The 21,196-nt window shown below is 40.3% G+C and overlaps 1 protein-coding gene across 1 annotated transcript in view; it reads right to left on the bottom strand.

Moving 5' to 3' along the window:
• The window catches only part of LOC122790032 (myosin-10-like), a 1,094,188-nt gene extending 1,081,406 nt beyond the window's left edge, over window positions 1-12,782 (bottom strand). Inside the window, exon 1 of the mRNA XM_044057583.1 lies at window positions 12,496-12,782. The gene's annotated coding sequence lies outside the window, so the exon portion shown is untranslated. The remainder of the gene's footprint in view (window positions 1-12,495) is intronic.
• Between the last annotated feature and the right edge of the window lie 8,414 nt (window positions 12,783-21,196).

Raw genomic sequence — 21,196 nt, 5'->3', positions numbered from 1 at the left:
AATACAACTGTACACATCAACATTAATAATGGTACTTATAGTATGCTAGCCTATTTTTTACCTTTCCAGAGCCTTCAATTTCAACAAGCATTTAATAGAACAGGCATCATTGAAACCAGGGTAAATATGTACATTGGTTTGTAACTGCCATATAAGTTCCCGCTCCTCTAGTTTAGGCTGCCAAGGTCCCCCTCTCGGATTTTTTGGAATACTATCCACAACGGTGAATTGGAAACTATGTTTCCCAAATTCACTTATGTCTCTAGCTAAAACGTTGGTACTAATACCCCTGCTTATACTGTAGATAAGTTCGATAAATCCGAGAGGGGGACCTTGGCAGCTTAAACTAGAGGAGATGGAACTTTTATGGCAGTTACAAACCAATGCACATATTTACCCTGGTTTCAATGATGCCTGTTCTGTTAAATGCTTGTTGAAATTGAAGGCTCTGGAAAGGTAAAAAATAGGCTAGCATACTATAAGTACCATTATTAATGTTGATGTGTACAGTTGTATTTATTTATCTATTTGTATGAAAAATACATATATAATATGAATTTAAATATATAAATACATTTTTAAATATGTTATTTATTTTTAAACACCTGTTTATTGTGTAGACCATTTTAAGTATGACATTTTTAGGTATGAATGTTTCTTTAAATGTAAGGGTGTCTTTAGTTGTAATTAATTAATTAATTAATTTAATGTAATTGCATGGTTTATTGGTTTTCTGTTTACTATATAAGTCTTGATTTACTGGGTTATGTTGTCTGAGGAAGTGCATGGTTTTTATGTACGAAAGCATTTACAATAAATAGTTTCTGTGGATTGGTTTCTCTATAAAAAAAAAAACAACACAGATAGAAAGAAACTAGGCAGATACAGAAAAAAATGTCATTTAGCTAATCTCACTATATTTCTATAATTAACTGTAGAATTACTGTTCCCTAGTTACTTACTAAAGCAAGGCTAGATGAAAGTGGATGAGTGTCTTGTCAGGACCACAAATAGAGTGCATCCCTCAAATCTCTCACTAATATTCAAATACGATTTCAGTGCTGGCTAAATAATGGCATCTCATCTGGTCACCTGACTCTGTGGTTCCCACATTACCCTCTCACTAGAAACTGAGCCAGGATCTGGCACTGATATGTCACAATACACACACACACACACACACACACACACACACACGCACGCACACACGCACACATGCACGCACACACACACACACACACACACACACACACACACACACACACACACACAACTTTAGCTAAAGGTGTATTACAGCATCTGGAACCTGTAACACAATTCCAGCACTTTCACCCTTCCTGCAGAACCTAGCAAGCCATTCTTTTGGCACCCCAGGGTAACAGGGTAACAATTAGTTCACTATTAAGGACACTAGAACAGGATGCCAGCCCAGGCTTTTCACAGACATTGCTTCCCTGGTTGCATTTAGACCTGTGAGATAAACGTTTTACAGCCAAAACCAAGTCATTTAATTTCAAGCTATTTTTTCTTAAGGTTAGCTGGGCTAAGCTTAACTCCTTCCCTTCCAGCATTCTCTGTTAAAAGATATACATTTCATCAGTTGCAACAGTACAGTCTGACATACATGTATATTTCTTTTCTGTCCACCAAGACCTACTTTAACACTAGCATCTCTACAAATCAGTTTGATATTCAAATGGCATATAATTATTTACAAAACTTCAGCTTGCTATGCTGGCATATGTTACACATGCACTGACCTACTCCCCCTAGCACAGGTGACACTACCTCAGATCATCACAACTATGTTTATGCTTTCTGTCCTTTAAAGACAGTGGAAGTGACATGGACACATGGACAATGGTAATCTTGTTTATTGCATCATTTGGGTCAGAACTTGCAAGTTAATGTATGTCTCAAAGCATTGTCTTTTAAATTCAATTGCAGCCTATGATAAAACATTTCCTATTTGAGTTAAAGGCATGTGGTCCCTTAATGAACTCTTTACCTACTTGAGGACCCTCCAGAACTCCTTCCAGAGTCAGTACAATACTAGGAAAGGATACAGCATCAGATTACAAGTGCTTGCACACCAAATTTCAATCAACTGCAGGGCAATGAGAACAGAAGGTGGAGATGAGCCCTGGCCTCTGTGGTGTGTGTGTGTGTGTGTGTGTGTGTGTGTGTGTGTGTGTGTGTGTGTGTGTGTGTGTGTGTGTATGTGATTTTTGTAGATGGGAATTTCCAAATAAAATAACCCAGAGATAGTTCATTTTCAAAGATGGGGACCATGAAGCCTTTGGTAGAACAAAGACCTACATTTTCTTAAACCAATGATGCTTAAATGTTAATTATAAATATCTGAATTAAAGTTATAAAATTATCAGACAGGCAACAGAAAAAGGAATTTCCTTTTTGGCTTGTAATCTCCATGTAGACAGTTATGATACTTTCATCAGATGCTAGTTGTTTCAGACAGGCAGTAACAGCTGAAAGTCAGTGAGGACTAATGAGTTAGCATCAGATGTTGGCCTTAGATTCTGAGATCCTGAGATGTAATTAAAATCCTGACTGTTTGGCACACACCCTTAGAATTCCCAGGCATGCTAATGGAATATCTATCTCTGAGAATAAATCATAAAATGTTTTTAAACCACCTAGGAAAAAGCCTAAGTCTAGTCACAATGATGCAACTGTTCTCACTAAATCTCCATTTATCAAAAAGTAGGACCATGCCTCTCAATCTCTTAGAGCAAGAAATCTGGACAAAGCCATGAAAAATGTGGTACAGATAGGGACACTTTTTAAATATTGCTCTTACAAGCTTAGAAAGTTGATAGAATAACAAGTTTTGCATTAGCATGAATTTTCTGAAGAGTATGAAGTCTAAAACTCAAATGTCTGTCATTATTTTCTAACTTCAAGTCTTTAATGATTTGCTACTAATTTGCCAGAAAGCCACAATTTTATGAAAAACGGACCAAAAATATAAGGCAAAATCTGGACATCCAGCGAAAATCTGTACATCTGAGAGGTATGAAGGAACTTTAGAAACAGTTTCTGCATTCAGTTTGTAGCCAATGGAATGTGTACATGCAGCCAGGTCAAGGCACAACACCCAGTGGATATTCAGCATCTTATATGTTAATGGTCACATGGAAGTCTTCTTCTTCTTTTTCAGCTGTTCCCGTTAGGGGTCACCACAGCGGATCATCTGTTTCCATTTCTCCCTGTCCTCTGCATATTGCTCAGTCACACCAACTGCCTGCATGTCCTCTCTCACCACATCCATAAACCTTATCTTAGGCCTTCCTCTTTTCCTCTTACCTGGCAGCTCCATCCGTAGCATTCTTTTCCCAATATACCCATCATCCCTGTAGTAAGAATCTTTGTGTTCAACATCTTTGTATCCTGTATAGGAAGGGTTAAAATGTGAAACTGCATTGCGTGCAAAGAAATAAGCTAAAATGAGTTGTTTTTCTTGTAAGGAATTTGCTGACCAGAAAGGAATGCACAGATGCTACTTTGGTCCAGGCACAGGCCTATCTTGGGACTGACCTCTGACCAAGGAGGAGTGCATGGATGTTACCTTGATGTAGGCACCAACTTATCTTGTGTCTGACTTTTTTACCATCTAAGGCTCCACTGAGTGAATTTATAGCCTTGACTGAAATTCCTTGTCTAGTAACCAGCTGCTGAGTATGCATGAAAGAGGGTATAAAAACCCATGTAAAGTGTGTAGAAATTAGACTGCTGACAACCAAGAACTTTTGTGGCAGATCTCCATGCATGTTAAATAAACTCTTTTTGGCCTACCTTTGATTCTTCCAGTATATGTTAAGAGTATTAAAAATCTTTTGACATTTCTGGAAGAACGGGGCCACCTCTTCACGAATTTAATCGCATAAGAGGGACTGAAAACCTGTACAGGAAGGGGAGAGCGAATCTCGGCTCCCTTGAATGGAAAGACCTCCGACAAAAGTAGAGGCCAGTCACTCTTAGATTCGATCCGGGGATTTACGTGATCGAACGAGCAGGCGGAAGATCCGCAGTAAGGTAAGCTTTTGTTTTTGTAAAAGTTTTTAAGGGACTACTCATAAAGGCATTTCTTTTGCTTAAATTTTACAAAAGACCGGTAGAGATCTCAGGAAAAGGAAACAGTTTTCTTTTAAATAAGAAAAATGGGAAACAGTTTTTCTTTTAAATAAGAAAAATGGGAATAGGAAGCAGTTGTTGTGTTAGTAAGGGCTGCTTAAATAAAAGGACTGAGGATGAGGAATATATGTTTAAATTACATCCGAAAAACTTGAAATATATAAAAAAATGGAAGAAAGACTATGGGTTTAGTGGTACCTTGAATAAATCAGAATGTCAAAATCTAGTGAGAGACCAGGGACACAGGAAGTAAGGTTAAGAAACAAAAAAAGGTAGGATTTCCTCAAGCACAGAAATGGTTAGAAGAAGCTAATAAGAGACATAGGGAACAATTTTCAAATAAGGAAGTAGTGGCTCGAGTGCAAAAGGTGCATTTTTGTCCACAAAGAAGATGGAAACATCTATTGTCTGTCGTAAACCAACGGCCCTACCCTTGTATTCTGATGTCACTAAAGACAGGGTTAGTCCACCCCAGTATCAAAAAGAAAGAAGCAGAAAATCAAGAAAAGGTGTCCCAGTGTGAGTCTTACAGGAGGCAGAGAAGCAGGGAAAAATACCCTCCATAGTTTTACAAAAACAAGCAGAGGAGACTCTGGAGAACACGTAACCATAGTATAAACAAATCAGAGTAAAAACAAAAGAAGCTAAGGTACATACCCTGTCCACACACTCGTATCCCTTTACATGCAGATAAATATCTTGAGAAAAGAAAAGAAAACAGGCTCAAACCTTTATGGTGGGATAAAACACTTATGTTAATGTAAGCTCCGTCCAACAGAGGTAGAGGAAGGGGACAGGGTAGAGGCAGAGGGAGAAGGAATGTAGGACATTTTGAAGATTACGAAGGCAGACAAAAGAGGGGAATGTTTAAATGCAGTAAGAAGGGCATTCGGAAATCCACTGCTGCTCCAAATCATAGTTCAGCATGACTATATAATGGCAGCACGAACCGGACCCAGATGCTGAGGAGTCAGTAATACAAAATGAGAATGATTTTGAGAATGTGAATAAAGAAGGTAAAGGGAATGTGCAGGATGGGAGAATGAAGTGACTGATTTTTCAGGCTGAATATCAGGTTATTAATTTAACAGCTGGCTGTAACTATGCAGCTAGAGGCACAACCGATTATCACACTTCAAGTGGAAGGGAAGGATGTAGAATTTTGTGTGATTCAGGGGCCTCCAGGACCCTGCTAAAACCTCTGCAGTGCCATCTGATGTAACTTCTGATGACTATGTATTAGTCAAGGCAGCCAATGGCGCATTTATAAAGAACCACTATCTAAACCCTTATGGTTTACGGACCCTGAAACTAACCAAACTATCAGATTTGAGTCATTATTTCCAAAATTTGCCCTGTAAACTTATTAGGAGAGATTTGATGCATGTGTTTGGCATAGCAGCTGTGCCGACTGCATCAGGGATTCTAGCCAAACGAGTAGAAATTCAAGATGTTATGTTGCAGGTGGGGCAGGGTGATTTACACTACTGGTACAGTAATGATCTTGTCGAAACTGGACCACAAAATGTAGTAAATGAGCTAACTAATTTGGCCTTAAGCAAATATGGCACAACCAGTGGTAGCTAAACAACTGCACTGTACAATGTACTACAGAAAGTATGTAGGACCAGACGACAAATATGAAGAGCAATTCTTTAAACACAAGGTCACAAAAATCTTGTTACAAAATCTATATTGGGATAAAGCAGGAAATTCTGCAGTTATATGCAGTCTTACAAGAGATAGCAGATTACATGAGGAAAATGCTGACAAAAACTAACACTTCTCTAATGAATTATTATTTTTCAGATCAGAAGAACAACAGGATCCTGAAAGTGGAACCAGGAAACTGAGGAACACTAATTAGTAGTAATCTTGTTTTGTATGAATATCTGACTATTGTAGCAATGCAAATACCGGAAGGATTTAGTCTTTCGCATTCCAAACTAATTTTGTTGTTAATAAGTGTGATTGTTACTTTTCTGTTTTGGCGTTTTATTTTCAAACGAAACTAGCCAAATGAAGAGAGATAAAAATACAGCTTGGCATCCACCCTTTAATACGTCAAGCTATTAAATATGCATATGCTTTGTCTTTTAATGTTTCAAATTGTTGGATATGCACAGCTATCCCTACTGTACATGGTGGCCTGATGTTAGGTACAGTCCCTTTGGGGCAAATGATACATGGACTAATTTACTGTTTGAAACTTCAAAGTAGCCTTTAAAGGACAAAATAGCACTACCCCTCATGGGTCGTCAGAATGGAACTGTATGTTTCCAGAGATCTGGAAAAATTAAGGTTGGATGGAGTCAATGTAATGTAACCATAATTCATAACTGTACAATAGATGGGCACTGTGCAACAAGTTTCAAGCCTATAAGAGTGCTTATTAATAGTACAGGGCTTATTAATGTCACAAGTTTTGTTGAAAAAATGTTATCTGTGTATGATCTTTTGTTTAAAGGGATACAAGACAAAGGAAATCATCCTATTCCAGTAAATATCACTCTTAAAGTGAATGACTGTTATTTTGTCTGTGGTAAAAAAGCATACAAATGGTTACCAAGGAATTGGTCAGGCAGTTTGTTTTGGGTTATTTAGCACCAGCTATAAGACATTCATTTACTCTTCCCCAAGGTAAAATGTGAATAAACCTGTTAATCCGAGGGTAACATTGATGCATCCTGGATCTATCATCACGATTTGGCCCACAGTAGCAGCAAGGGACTGTCACACATGGACTTGGGCGATGATGTCATTTCTTGGGCTGGTATTCTTCCAGCTTATGGGACAGTAAAATCTATTTGGGAGCTCAGAAAACTGTCAAAACTGTTAGAAACTCTGAGCAATGCAACTTTTTCTGTGCTAGGATTGGTGACGGATGAGTTAACTGCAATAAGGACTGTAGTGTTGCAGAATCGTGGCGCTCGAACTCACCCTAGAAGTGTTGTCCGTTCATTACAGACAACTGATATGACATTAACAGTCATCTGGAGATCCTACAGCAAGTTTCTGAACTTACAAAACCAGGACAGAATCCATTGACTGACTTTTCCAAAATTGGTTTGGGAATTGAGGAACAGTATTTATGAATGTCTTAATTGCTGTATGTATTGGTGCTATTATATTCCTACTGTTGGGTTGTTGCTGCATTCCTTGCATCCGAATGATAATATCGAGTGTATTGTCTGCCAATGCAACTAAAGCTTATTATTTTGAATATACAGGAAATGAACTGTGTTAAAACCTGTATGAATAAAATGTATTACTGGGGATACAAAGTGTTGTGAGGGAAATGTAGTAAGAATCTTTGTGTTCAACATCTTTGTATCCTGTATAGGAAGGGTTAAAATGTGAAACTGCATTGGCAAAGAAATAAGCTAAAATGAGTTGTTTTTCTTGTAAGGAATTTGCTGACCAGAAAGGAATGCACAGATGCTACTTTGGTCCAGGCACAGGCCTATCTTGGGACTGACCTCTGACCAAGGAGGAGTGCATGGATGTTACCTTGATGTAGGCACCAACTTATCTTGTGTCTGACTTTTTTACCATCTAAGGCTCCACTGAGTGAATTTATAGCCTTGACTGAAATTCCTTGTCTAGTAACCAGCTGCTGAGTATGCATGAAAGAGGGTATAAAAACCCATGTAAAGTGTGTAGAAATTAGACTGCTGACAACCAAGAACTTTTTGTGGCAGATCTCCATGCATGTTAAATAAACTCTTTTTTGGCCTACCTTTTTTGCTGCGTGATTCTTCCAGTATATGTTAAGAGTATTAAAAATCTTTTGACAATCCCTCCTCAGCACATGTCCAAACAAACTCAATCTCGCCTCTCTGACTTTGTATCCAAACCGTCCAACCTGAGCTGACCCTCTAATATACTGATTCCTAATCCTGTCTACCCTTGTCACACCCAGTGCAAATTTCAACATCTTTAACTCTGCCACTTCCAGCTCTGACGCCTGCCTTTTTGTCAATGCCACCGTCTCCAACCCATACAACATAGCTGGTCTCACTACCCTCTTGTAGACCTTCCCTTTCACTCTTACTGGTACCCGTCTGTCACAAATCACTCCTGACACTCCACCCATTCCACCCTGCCTGTACTCTCATCTTCAACTCTCTTCCACACTCACCATTACTCTGAACTGTTGATCCCAAGTAGTTAAACTCATCCACCTTCGCCAACTCTTCTCCCTGCATCCTCACCATTCCTCTAGCCTCCCTCTCATTCACACACATATATTCTGTCTTAGTCCTGCTGACCATCATTCCTCTCCTCTCTAGAGTATATCTCCACCTGTCCAGCGTCTCCTCAACCTGATCCCTACTCTCACTACAGATCACAATGTCGTCTGCAAACATCATAGTCCATAGTGGTCACATGGAAGTACTGTTTTGATATTTATATTTGTTAACCACAGTACAGTCACATGGATCTTTCTCAGATTCAGCTTAGGAGCATTGTCTGGTTAAGTGACTTGCTCAAAATCACTCAGCAAGGAAATGGAAGCTGAGAGAATCAAACTCTTAACTACAGGAAGCAGCTTGTTACGAGCAGCTAGCTTTAATCTTACGCACTAACTACAGGAAGCAGCTTGTTATGAGCAGCTAGCTTTAATCTTATGCACTAACTACAGGAAGCAGCTTGTTACGAGCAGCTAGCTTTAATCTTATGCACTAACTACAGGAAGCAGCTTGTTACGAGCAGCTAGCTTTAATCTTATGCACTAACTACAGGAAGCAGCTTGTTACGAGCAGCTAGCTTTAATCTTATGCACTAACTACAGGAAGCAGCTTGTTAAGAGCAGCTAGCTTTAATCTTATGCACTAAATGCTGCCAGAACTGCAGGAAATGAGTTCTGCATAATCCAAGCATGCTGTTTCTTGAAGAAGATCAGCAAACAGCTAGAAAATGTACCATATAAATGGAAAATGGAATACAAGCTATGAAACATCAGTAATATTTACCCCTTTGTGCTTTCAGACCTTAGGAGCTTTCTTGTGACTCTTCAAGGTCACAGTGCACTCTGGAGAAATATTTGTCGTATTTTACAAGTCCTGCTGCCCAATAAATATTTCTAGCATTTTAAAAACTACTATTGAATATCCCAATAAGTATGCACACGTGCATTTGTGTGTGTGTGTGTGTGCGCGTGCGTGGGTGTGTGTGCACGTGTGCGTGAATGTGTGCATGCGTGTGTGTGTGTGTGTGTGTGTGTGTGTGTGTGTATTACAGCTCAGGTATCCTGAGTCTGTTCTTTGATAGTCACGCAGCCCTCAACTGCCCTTTGCACAGAGATGAAAACACTTTTGTCATAAATAAAACTTCATGCAGGTGCACCTGACAGACAAGATGATATGATACTATCAAGGTATGAGTAATTATTGCAAAGCCATAACCCAGTGCGTGGGAAAACATTTCTCTGATGACTGGACATTTACAGCCCTGTAGTACTCCGTACAGAGTAAGCTAAAAATAACTCGGGTTGATTTGTAACTTATGAACTTGCAGTTTTTAAAAAAGGCATATGAGCAGCATGGATTTCCTGGCCTACAGACATCAATTACTGTAACTGTCTGTGCCTCATTTCCCTGAAATTACCAATACTACCAAAAACAGAGCCGCCTCCATTTAACAAGAGTAAAGAAACAAGGATTGCAAATGTTCTTCATAGCTGAACTGAAGTGTCTTCCATTACTTGGTGTTTTATAAACAGTTAACCCAATTTAGCATAGGATAGGCAAAAGCATTCCTGCTAAACAAGGAAAGGTTAGCTGTAAAATTGTGGTGATGTTCTCTCAGGTAATCAGACTGGTATGGGGGAGGTGGGAGGGGGTGGTTGCTCCTATTCAGAGTATACCAGAAAATGCTCTGCTCTGTAGCTCTTACAGAACAGTTGAATGTCTGCACCTTTTTGGTCATGCATTCAGCCCTGCTGTCACCATATAATTATTTGTAGCATGCTGTATACCTCTACCTGATCATTCTGAGTAGATTTCTACTGGAGACCAGGCAGTGCTAGTTATACAAATTCCTCTCTTTTCCTGTATCAAAAGATTTTCATTAGAAACAGACAGCAATAAAAATTCCAACCATTCCCAACCTGGATATGTTTCCATTGGAAGCAGACAGTGTTAGAGATACAAGGTTTTTAAGTAGAGGTAGACAGTTTTAGGGATACACATTAAGTTTTTGCCACATTCCATCTTATAAAAGTGGCAGAATTCCCCGTTGTATGTTACCAACGAGCTCTACCTGGCAATTTGTCTCTCAAGAACTCTTGTGCTGTTCTCCACTGTTAGTCACCTTCTTGACTGAGTGGACTTTGTAAGTCTGGAAGTAGAACATGAGAATGTGACAGAGAAATGCATTGTGGGTAAATATAGCACTATTTCAAACGGCTTCAGTTCACAATCTGCTCCTTACAATCCTGACAAGAAACTTAACTGTGTAATGCACATTAGACATGAGTGAACCACGCCCCACCTCTGGAAAGTTACACAAATCTTGACTGAGTGTGTAATGTCTATCACATCTCAATTAAGCATCACATGTCTATGAACATAAGACCATTCCAAGCAAATAACTTTCTACATGCTAAGGCCTCCCTTTGAGGCAGCAGTCACAAACAGTGTCCTTGTCCTGCTAGTAGTACGGGATTTCTCTCCCACCCTCTGCAGCGGTATACGTGAGCCTGATTATTAGACTGTGTACACAGATAAAGGCATATGATAAACACATATCAGGTACAGAGTTTAAATGTTTTATTTAGCACCACTTTTTATGTGTTGTCAAACATTTACTGTTGCTTTAGGTGTCTCATAAATCTAACAATGTGACCAATCAGTATAACTCAGCCCCACTCATACTAACAGAATGGAAAATGAAATTTCTCATACTGAATGCACAAAAATATTTAAACTATGCAAAAAATACACCTACATCAATCAAACACAAAGAAATGAAATTTAATACAATTAGAATGAAAAAAGTCAAAATAAAATAATTTGAAATAAAAGAAATATAACAAAATCACAGCCATAACCAATTAATTTGAAAATGGTACTTGTGTCAAATGGATCACATTCTGAATAAGAAAACTAAATAAATTAAACTTATAAAAAAAATAATCTATAAAAGTATCATATTTGAACATAAATTTCACTGTGGTACTTAAATAATCCTATAAATATATTTAATACTACAAAAAAATCTCAATAACTACTTCAGATGTATAATAGAAAACCACACAGAAAACAGCCAGAGGAAAGCAGAAATCTAAAGAAACTATGTAATGTCCTACTCAGTAAAGACGCTTTGTACAATCATGAGAAGCGGAAATTCAAACAGATAAATGGAATTTTATGGGGCTGTGATTTATGACATGTGAAATACCAGGAACAGTATGATTAGGAAATTTGATTTTTTGACCAATGGCTTTATCATTCAACATAAAACTTGTTCCCTAAGCCTACAGAACAATCAGTTTAATTTATCATATACCAACCTCTGAGATCTTACACACACAGCCATATACCCTCACATAATACACACACACACACACACACACACACACACACACACACACATACACTCATGTACAAGCAGTCACATGAGCACACAGACACACACACACACACACACGTATGCACACATACATGCACATACAAGCATGTTTGTGTGTTCATGGATGTATATGTGTGTGCATATGTGTGTAATGTGTGTATGCATTTGGTTTATACGTCCGTGTGATTTCAGAGCATTTTTCAGTCCCCCAGAAATGCTGCTCGTATAAAGTTTAGTAAAGTCAAGGTGCACCTGAACCTGATGTTATGATTTCATATTAAAAAAAATGAATTTTATCTCAATGACCTTGTTTATGGTAAAATCTAACCTCCCAACTATTCTCACTTGCAATCATATCTTTATCCAACAGTTACATACCCCATTTCTTAGAAAGAACATCAGTCAGGTGCTGACAAACTTTCAGACTGGAATATTCATGCACTCCTGGAACCCACAGTCCTTTGCAGTACAATAATTACTTTGAGCATGTGAGTACATGCTAATTACTCAAAAGGTCATAATTAGCATAAATGGCAGCAGTTTATGTGACATCTTATGCAAAGCAAAACCAATGCTTCCTTCAACATTACTTTAAAAACCTGTAACTCAATGTACACTCCTCATGATAAATTAATATTGACAGAAAGATATAAATTTATAACACCTGCTGGCTGGATAGAGCCTAATGAGATGGAATATAATAGAAAACAGAAAAACTTTTCAACTTCCAGTGGAACTCAGTGTGCATAGAATTCTTTCACTTACTGTGACAGCAAAGGCCTGCTGTGGTGGATTGTCCTTTTGTCAGATGTAAGACGCAGGTACCATAAAACCCCTCAGGCAACTCTGTCTGCTCTGCTAAGCCAGGTGAATGTAAGTTTCTGCAACAGATTACGTTTCAGTTCAGCCTCCTAGGGGATGCGTAGGTTTCTCTAAGCTGCAGTCAAGCACTTGGAAAAAAGCCTAATGGAGCCCAGATGAAATAATGCTGTAGAATCTCTTCTGTCTGATTGCAGTTTTGAATTAGTCGGTCAGCCAGATACCTGGATGAGTCTGCCTGTGATCCAGTAGTGATCCAGCTCCTCCTTCCTGCACTGTCCTACTTCCTGCTGGTCTCTACTTGAGGGCTGGATTTACCGAGCATTTGGGCAAGCTGGATGAACCAGTTCCAGAGACACAAACTTCAAAAAGGAAAAAAAAATCTGACAGGGAGAGACTCGAGAAAGCAACAGAAGAAAAATAAACAGTAACAAAACTGAAATGTTCAAAGGGCCTGGAAATGTTATCAGGAACTTCAGACTGATTAACAACAAGTGATACATGATCGGGAGAAGGAATGAATTATTTACTAAGATTCCTGAGCTCAGTTTACACAGCTGTATACTCTCAGTATAAGTACACAGACCCAGTGAGAGATTCTGATGAAAACCTACAGATATATATATATATATATACGCACTTAAACTTTCTAAGACAGTGAAAGACTCAGATACACACCTACAAGTTATGCAAACTGTGTTTTTTTTAGTTCTTAATTCACAGCTTTGGAAGTCATTTTAATCTAACAAATTTAGCTTACATTTTAAAAAAACTCCTGATTAAAGATGCAATCTGTAACTACTTTAACAATTGCAAAATAATATAAGCAATCCCTGGGAAGAGAGGCTGTTATATGTCTTATGATTTTTTCTTGTCTGTCTAGCTTTCTTCTCTTATCATGTCTGTCTAGCTTTCTTCTCTTATCAGCCTTTCTGTTCTCCTTCACTGCTTCCTTAATTTTTTCTCTGTCTCTTTCACCTTGTAAATACTGTAAATGTTATATATAATGCTTTATTAAAACACATAATTTGGTCAACCTTTTACTTGTATTTAGTTTTGTCCATAACATGAATATTTCATATAATGTGTGCTAACTTTATTGCATGTGCGTTATAACAAATTGAATTATATGAGTCTGAACTGTCTGCAAACAGTTAAAGTTAAGTTTGAGTATGTGTCTACCTGTTTGAGCCAATATTCATTTTCCCCTGGAGAGCACTCTGCTTTGACTTGTAAGCAGCCCCCCCCCCACACACACACACACACATACACACACACTCATCTTCCACTTTCTCTCTTATTCCCTTCTGTTAGCAAATAGTATCCATAACTTATCAATACTGCGTGTTTGTTAATTTAAACTGAGACCACAGTAGCCTACTGATACAAGGTTATCCTGTTTTTCCACCTGAGAAATGGTTAAGAAATGACTTACAGTTTCAGAGCAATCCTTAGTCAATTGTGATTGTTTGTTAAACACAAACTTGTCTTTGCTTTGGCTCATTAGCAGCAGTACAAAGAACTGCCTGCTCACACCCTTGTTCTCCCCATTCCCTTCCCTGTTTATTACCTTAAGACAATCCCAAAGTTAATAAATATTACCTGTGGCAGGCACCATTTTTAAAACTACAACTACCTTGTCACTATCATATGTTCATTTATCAGTTAACTCTGTTACCTGATTGTTTCCAGTCCCCCTCATAAGAGTAACTAACAGGGTCTCTACCTGCTTCACTCCCCACCCTGCCCCCTATTCCCTCCTGCCCCCAGTGGTCCCACCTTTATTACACTCACTAACCCCTCCCATCTTTTCAATAGCCAACCACAGCACTAACCCAACACTACCTCCTCCATCTTCCCACTACTATCACACCTCCTCAACTAACATGTACAAGCATACCTTACCTATGCTCACAGCATGCACTCTCCTTGCATATCTTACATCCTACCAAAGCTCCATCATTCCCCCACTCAGCCAATACCACTGTACTAGTACTCACACCACCTCACCCACACTCAGCTCCCCTCCCACCAGCTCAAGAACCATCCCTATGCACCCCCCACATATTCTACCAACTATATTACTCAAACATAAAGCATCCCTACAACTTAACATAGTAACCCTCCCACCATACCTATTACCCACAGAGCACAATCATAAAGTTTCCCTTATAAACAAACACATTCAAAAACTGAGAAAACTAATAACCTCATGCATATCAAAACTAGCCCTAAGTGGACACATCCACCCCAACCCTGGCCCTACCATCTCCAACCCCAATCCTCATAATCAGACTAGAAACCACAACTTCTCCAATATTACAGCCAATAGAAAGCCAAGTGACTTCCTTCTACTAAGCCTAAATATTTGAAGTATATCCAACAAAGTCCATGAACTCCATGCCACCATAGACTTGTACTCCCCAGATATAGTCATCCTGACAGAAACCTGGCTAAAACCTCACATTACCAGTGAGCAAGTACTCCCTACAGGATATGGCATACTAAGAGTAGACCAGCTAAACAAGAAAGGAGGCGGTGTAGCTATAATATTTAAACAGCATCTAAACATCCAGATCTTAAAATCATCAGCTCCACAAATAGGCAATGAAGAAATAATATATACCAACCTCAAAATAAACCAAAACAAAACCAGCAACATAACTGGATGCTACTTCTCACCTGGCCAAAACATCCCTCCACTAGAAAACCTCCTCAGCTGGTCTACCCACCATCTCCCCCAAGAAACTATCATTTTAGGTGATTTCAATATTGACTGGCAATCCTGTTCTGGCAACCATCCAACCCATCATATAAACCTTCATGGCTTTACCCAACTATTCCAGTCGCCAACCAGGATAAATAAAAACTCCAGCAAGCACACTACCCTGGATTGGATACTAGTCAGTAAGAGGCCCCAGTCATATATAACAGGCTGCTTATCAGATAGCCTCAGTGATCACACCCCAACATTCCTATTCAAAAAATACCTATACCAAGCTAAACCTGTCATCTACCGTCAAATAAGTAAAAAATCTAAACTTTAACCCACTCACATTCATCTCATCCCTCAAAGAATGTAACTGGCATCCTCTAAAGTACCTCAGTCTTGATGACACAGTTGAATTTTTTAATACTACCTTCCTCAGCATCCTTAATTACCATGCCCCCATAAGACTTTCCAGAATCAAAGCACAACCCTCCCCATGGCTACAGAAAACCACTAAGTCAGAAATGAAAAACAGGGATAAAGCCTGGGAGCACTGGCGCAAAACCAAAACCCCCTCAACTAGACATAAATTCCTAGAACTACGCAATAGAGTCAAAAAGCTAATAAAACAGGACAAATCCCAATACTACCAGTCTGCCCTAGACTCCTCACAACACAGCCCCAAACAATTCTGGTCCTCCATAAACTCCATCCTCCACCCAGGTAAAGTCAGTACCCCTCCTCCTAACATCTCTCACTCCTCAGAAAATATTGCTACCTCATTCAACACACACTTTAGACATATCATACTGTCACTAGCTAAACAACACAACCCCCCTCCCCTCCAACCCACACCTTCAACTTGTAATCTCCCCACTGCCTTCTCTTTTTCTCCTGTACCTACCTCCAACATAAAAAAACTCTTAACAAAACGTAAGCCCATCAAATTAGCAGCAGACAACCTCCAAAGTGAATACCTACAAATCGCAGCTGATGCTCTGGCCTACCCAGTATCCATCTTGATTAACTGAGCTCTGTCAGAAAGTTACGTTCCCACACTGTGGAAAGTATCACATATAATTCCCCACCACAAAGGCGGACCCTCCACAGAACTAAGCAATTACCACCCCATAGCTATTCTCTCTCTCCACTCTCCAAAATACTAGAGAGATGCATACACTCTCAGGTCTCAGACTACCTCCTTACGAACAACCTACTTTCCAATACTCAGCATGGTTTCTGACCAAACCATAGCACCACCACTGCCTTACTCTCCTTTATTAACACTATCCTTCAGCATAAAAACAATGGCTATCTCTCCTCTGCTACTTTCCTAGACCTATCTAAAGCATTTGACATGGTCCCACACAAACAAATTATCTCTGTCCTCAGTAACCTATCCTTCAGTCACCAACTGGTTTCAGAGTTACCTGTCTGACAAACAACAATCCGTTTTATGGCAGAATGACATATCTCCCCAACTACCTGTCTCCATAGGGGTTCCCCAAGGATCCATCCTTGGACTCCTACTCTTCTCTGTTTTCACCAATAATCTAGCCTCTGCCACCAAACATGGCACACTCATACAATATGCAGATGACTCAACCATCATCTGCTCAGCCCGGTCCCTACCCAAACTGCAAAAAGTCACACAGGAAGCCTTTTCCTCTGTTGAAACTTGGTTATCCGATGCCCAATTAATACTCAACCTAAACAAAACTAAACTACTCATCTTCCAACCCACCAAACATACTCAAAACAACTCTCACTTTAACATCACAGCAAAAGACAACACCACTATATACGCAACTGAACACACCAAATTGCTAGGAGTGGAAATAGACAATAAACTAAAATTTGACATTCACATATTCACGACCATAAAAAAGTCCACAAAAAACTAGGAGCGTTATACAGAAATAAGCAACTTCTCACCAAAGCAGCAAAGATTTCTATCGCAAATTCCCACCTTATCTCCACCCTACTTTATGCCTCTCCGATATATACCAGCCTAAGGCAATGCGATCTAAACAAGCTAGAGACCTGCTACAACAAAATCGCCAAATTCACCACAGGGGCATCCTACCGTAGTCACCACTGTCTCTCACTTGCTGAACTGGGCTGGCTTGAACTCGCTCACCTCCGTCAATGGTGTCAACTCTCACTCACCCACAAACTAGTAAACCATCCACTAAATGTCCCATCCCTCCAGAATCTACTCCAACCCTATCACACCACCAGACCACTAAGATCCAGCAACAAAAATCACTTGCAGATCACTAAAGCCAATAACTCTGCTGGTGAAGCACTATTCTCTTGTGCCATAGCCAAATTATGGAACTCCCTCCCACCCACAATTACCTCCTTACTATCATGCACCCACTTCAAAACTTTACTAAAAGCGCACCTAAAAACATGCTGGCTATGCCCTTGCAACTCCCACTCTAATATCATCCACCCTATCCAATCACTACCTTTCTTTCCACTCCACTAACTACCTTGATTATAGCAAGCTCAGATGCTCATAAGCCTAGTACTTATTATACAGCAGGAACTTCTTATTGTAACATTTGTTAATGTCTGTTATGTACTTCCCAGATAAAGATTCTAGTTGTCTACTGATGTACTATGTTCTTCATCTGTAAATATGTTGTAAGTAATTGCTATGTAAATTGTTAATCACTATGTAATCCAATGTAACTACTGTCTGTTTATTTTAACTGTGGAGCTTTTCTCCCCGGGCCTCCGCTGAAAATGGACCTACGTCCAGTCAGACACTCTCGGTCAACAAATATAAATAAATAAATAAATAAATAAATAAATAAATATTTTTGTTTACTCCAGGATGAACTTATAAAAGGTTTGTTACAGTCAGTACTCTACTCGTCAGCAAATGACAATAAATGAAAATAAATGAAAATCTTGTCACATAGATATACAGTCACACGTATTACGAGATTGGGTAGATTTACAGTTGCATTAACAAAACATGTAAATATGCAATCTCATGTTGTAACACTGTGAGGCTAAAAGAAATTCACAGCAAACATACACTAAAATAGATTTTAAATAAATGGTTGACTTGAACATATTATTCATGTGATGCCCCATTTCCAGACTTACTAGTTCTCATCCATATTTCACTCTTATTTCAGTTTACTACAACATCACAGGTCATGCAGCTATTTTTAATTAATTAAGTCGCACAATGATTTTCTTTTCCTTACAATTGTGTGACTACAAAGTTATTGGGCAGGATTCACGATGGCTTGCATGGAGTCTAAGAGCCGTGTAAGACTCCATGCAGCCATCGCGATCCAGGAACAGCCCGAAATCCCATGTAAGAGACAGCTAAAACGACTCTTACACGGGCAGGGCGTGGATATGCTAATCACCCTACTTGCAGCCGAAAGGCATGCAAATGAGGTAGATTAGCGATCCACGAAGCTGAAACCAGCCCTTGTAAGAGTCGTGTTAGTTGCAGAAATGTACTCAGTTGACAACTGAGTACGTTACTGCGTTACTGCAAATAACACAACAGAGCCATGACAGCTCCAAATAAAGTGTGCAAATGTTGCAGTCAGCATGCCAATGGCCAAATATGTGGCCATTGGCATGGTAACCCGATGCAAACATGAAATAAAATATTTTTTTTTCGGAGATCGGCGATGTTTAAACGCAGCGCAGCCGCGTGCAAATGGGCTGCGCTATATAAAACAGAAAAATAAAGGTTTGAAACCCACAAATGTGGGTTTTATGTAATGCATGGATTTGCAATGCAGGGACTAGCAGACCAAAAACAACATGGCCACCGTCTAGTGGTTGCTAAGGGGGGAAGCTGAGTGTAAGACATCTAACTAAGCATTAGTAGGCAATCCTATGTAAATGAGTGGTAGGATAGTGAATCACACTGTCACATAGCAAATGAGCACATTCCGTGTAGTGTAAGAGTTAGATAAGGGGGAGTAACAGAGTAGGAGATAGGTGACATCACAGGGGGGAATGTCAGGAAGAAATCAAGCTCATTGGAGCAAAGTGGTATGTGAAACATGTCAATCACACAGCAGAAAAAGAGGAATGTCAACAGATAAGCATGGGAAAGTCAAGAAATGGAAGGTGTACACTGTGGCCAACACCAAAGTTTCTTGCTGTGCATGCATGCGCATGTGTGCGCTCTGGGAGGTGCGAGTAATACAGAGTGCGCGCATGTAAGGCAGAGTAAGCATGTAGGAGCCTGCTTAAAGATCTGTAAACCTGTTTACGCTGGTGTGCACGCGGTTTAACCTGAATAAGCAGATTCTAGTCCGTGTAAGCATGTGTGCGTGCATGGTAGCCACTGTGAGCGTGTTTTCGCTGGTATGCGCGCTGCTCCCCCCCTGAGGAAACAGAGAGGAAAAGGAAGCAGAAGAAATAGTAGGAAACTAGCAGGGAATACCTGTAGAGGTAGCAGGTGAAAACAATTAGAAGCAGGCAATTACACAGGCAGAATACAAGCCCAGCCCAGCACTTAAAACACTGCAAACAGCATTGAAGTATGTTTCTCTCAAGAGACACTGCAAGACAGGAGTAAGCTAGTAGAAGTGAAAACTGAAAAAGCTGCACTCAGACCAAACATGCTAGGGGCTGCCATAGCTGTCATAAGGAGACCTAGGAGACTTGCTGAGGGTGGTGACAATGGAAATGCTGCCAGACAACCCACAGTGAGGGGACGGAGAAGAGTGTACAGGCCCAGGGTCACCTACCAGGGGTTACATGAGCTGGAGATAGTGGAGTGCTATAGAGTGGACAGAGACCTCCTGCAGCAAATTGTTGAGCTGTGCAGGCCACGCCTCACACACAGAACCAACAGAGGGGAACCCATCCCAGTGGAAACCAAGGTATGTGTTTGGCCTAAGAATACTAGCAACAGGTAACTTCCAGAAACCAACTGGTGATATGATGGGGATATCACAGGCATCAGCCTCCAGGGTACTGCATCAGTTCCTGGATGCCATGTCAGCACATGTCGGTGATCATGTATATTTCCCCAATGCCCGTGAGGTATTGGCCAGCAATATGCGTATCTTCCAGCAAATAGCGGAATACCCTGAGGTAATGGGTGCAATAGACTGCACCACATACGCATCAAAGCACCAGCCGGTGAGTGGGGTAGGGCCTACATTAACCGCAAGGGCTTCCCCTCCATCAACTGCCAGGTCATGTGTGATGCCCAGGGCATAATAATGAATGTGTGTGCTGGCTGCCCTAGGAGCTACCATGATTCCCATATCTGGCATTTGACGCAGCTGTACCAGACATTTGCCAATGGGGACATCCCACATGGTCACCTAGTGGGGGATGCAGGTTATGCACTGGAGTCATGGCTGATGACACCCATCAGAAACGCACACACATCTGAACAGGAATGCCATAATGAGGCACACACACAAACACGTAATGTAATAGAGCGTGTGTTTGGGCTGCTCAAGTCACGGTTCCAGTGCCTGGACACATCTGGAGGAGCCTTGCAGTACTCACCAACTACATGTACCCAAATTGTCATGGTATGTGCTATGCTACATAATATGATCTTGCGAAAACAGCTGCAGCAGGACCAGCATAGGGCCGGGACAAACAGCCCCCCACCATTGCCAAGGCTATCACAGGCAGAGCGTGATTTGGAGGAGGAACAACCTGAGCCTGCCCCAGTAGGCAGAAGGAGGCATGCCCAGTATGCCCTGGCCTTGGCAAAGAGGCAACACATAGAACATACACTGGCTCAGTAGGAACCCTGGGAATGATACCCCTCTCTGACTCACTCATATAGTAACAGGGATGCCTAACATGACATAACCTGCTCTCAAACATGTACAGGGAGTGTAGTATGTGCATCTGACAGAGGCAGCCCTGCAGCACCAGCTGAGGCATGATTGCCATGTGTTAAGCAATGTAACACCA

Source organism: Protopterus annectens, chromosome 15.part0 (assembly GCF_019279795.1).
Source record: "Protopterus annectens isolate FY-2018-M chromosome 15.part0, PAN1.0, whole genome shotgun sequence".
Taxonomy (NCBI): Eukaryota; Metazoa; Chordata; order Ceratodontiformes; family Protopteridae; genus Protopterus; species Protopterus annectens.
The sequence above is the reverse complement of the archived record's forward strand: the minus strand, read 5'-3'. Positions and strand labels throughout refer to the sequence as shown.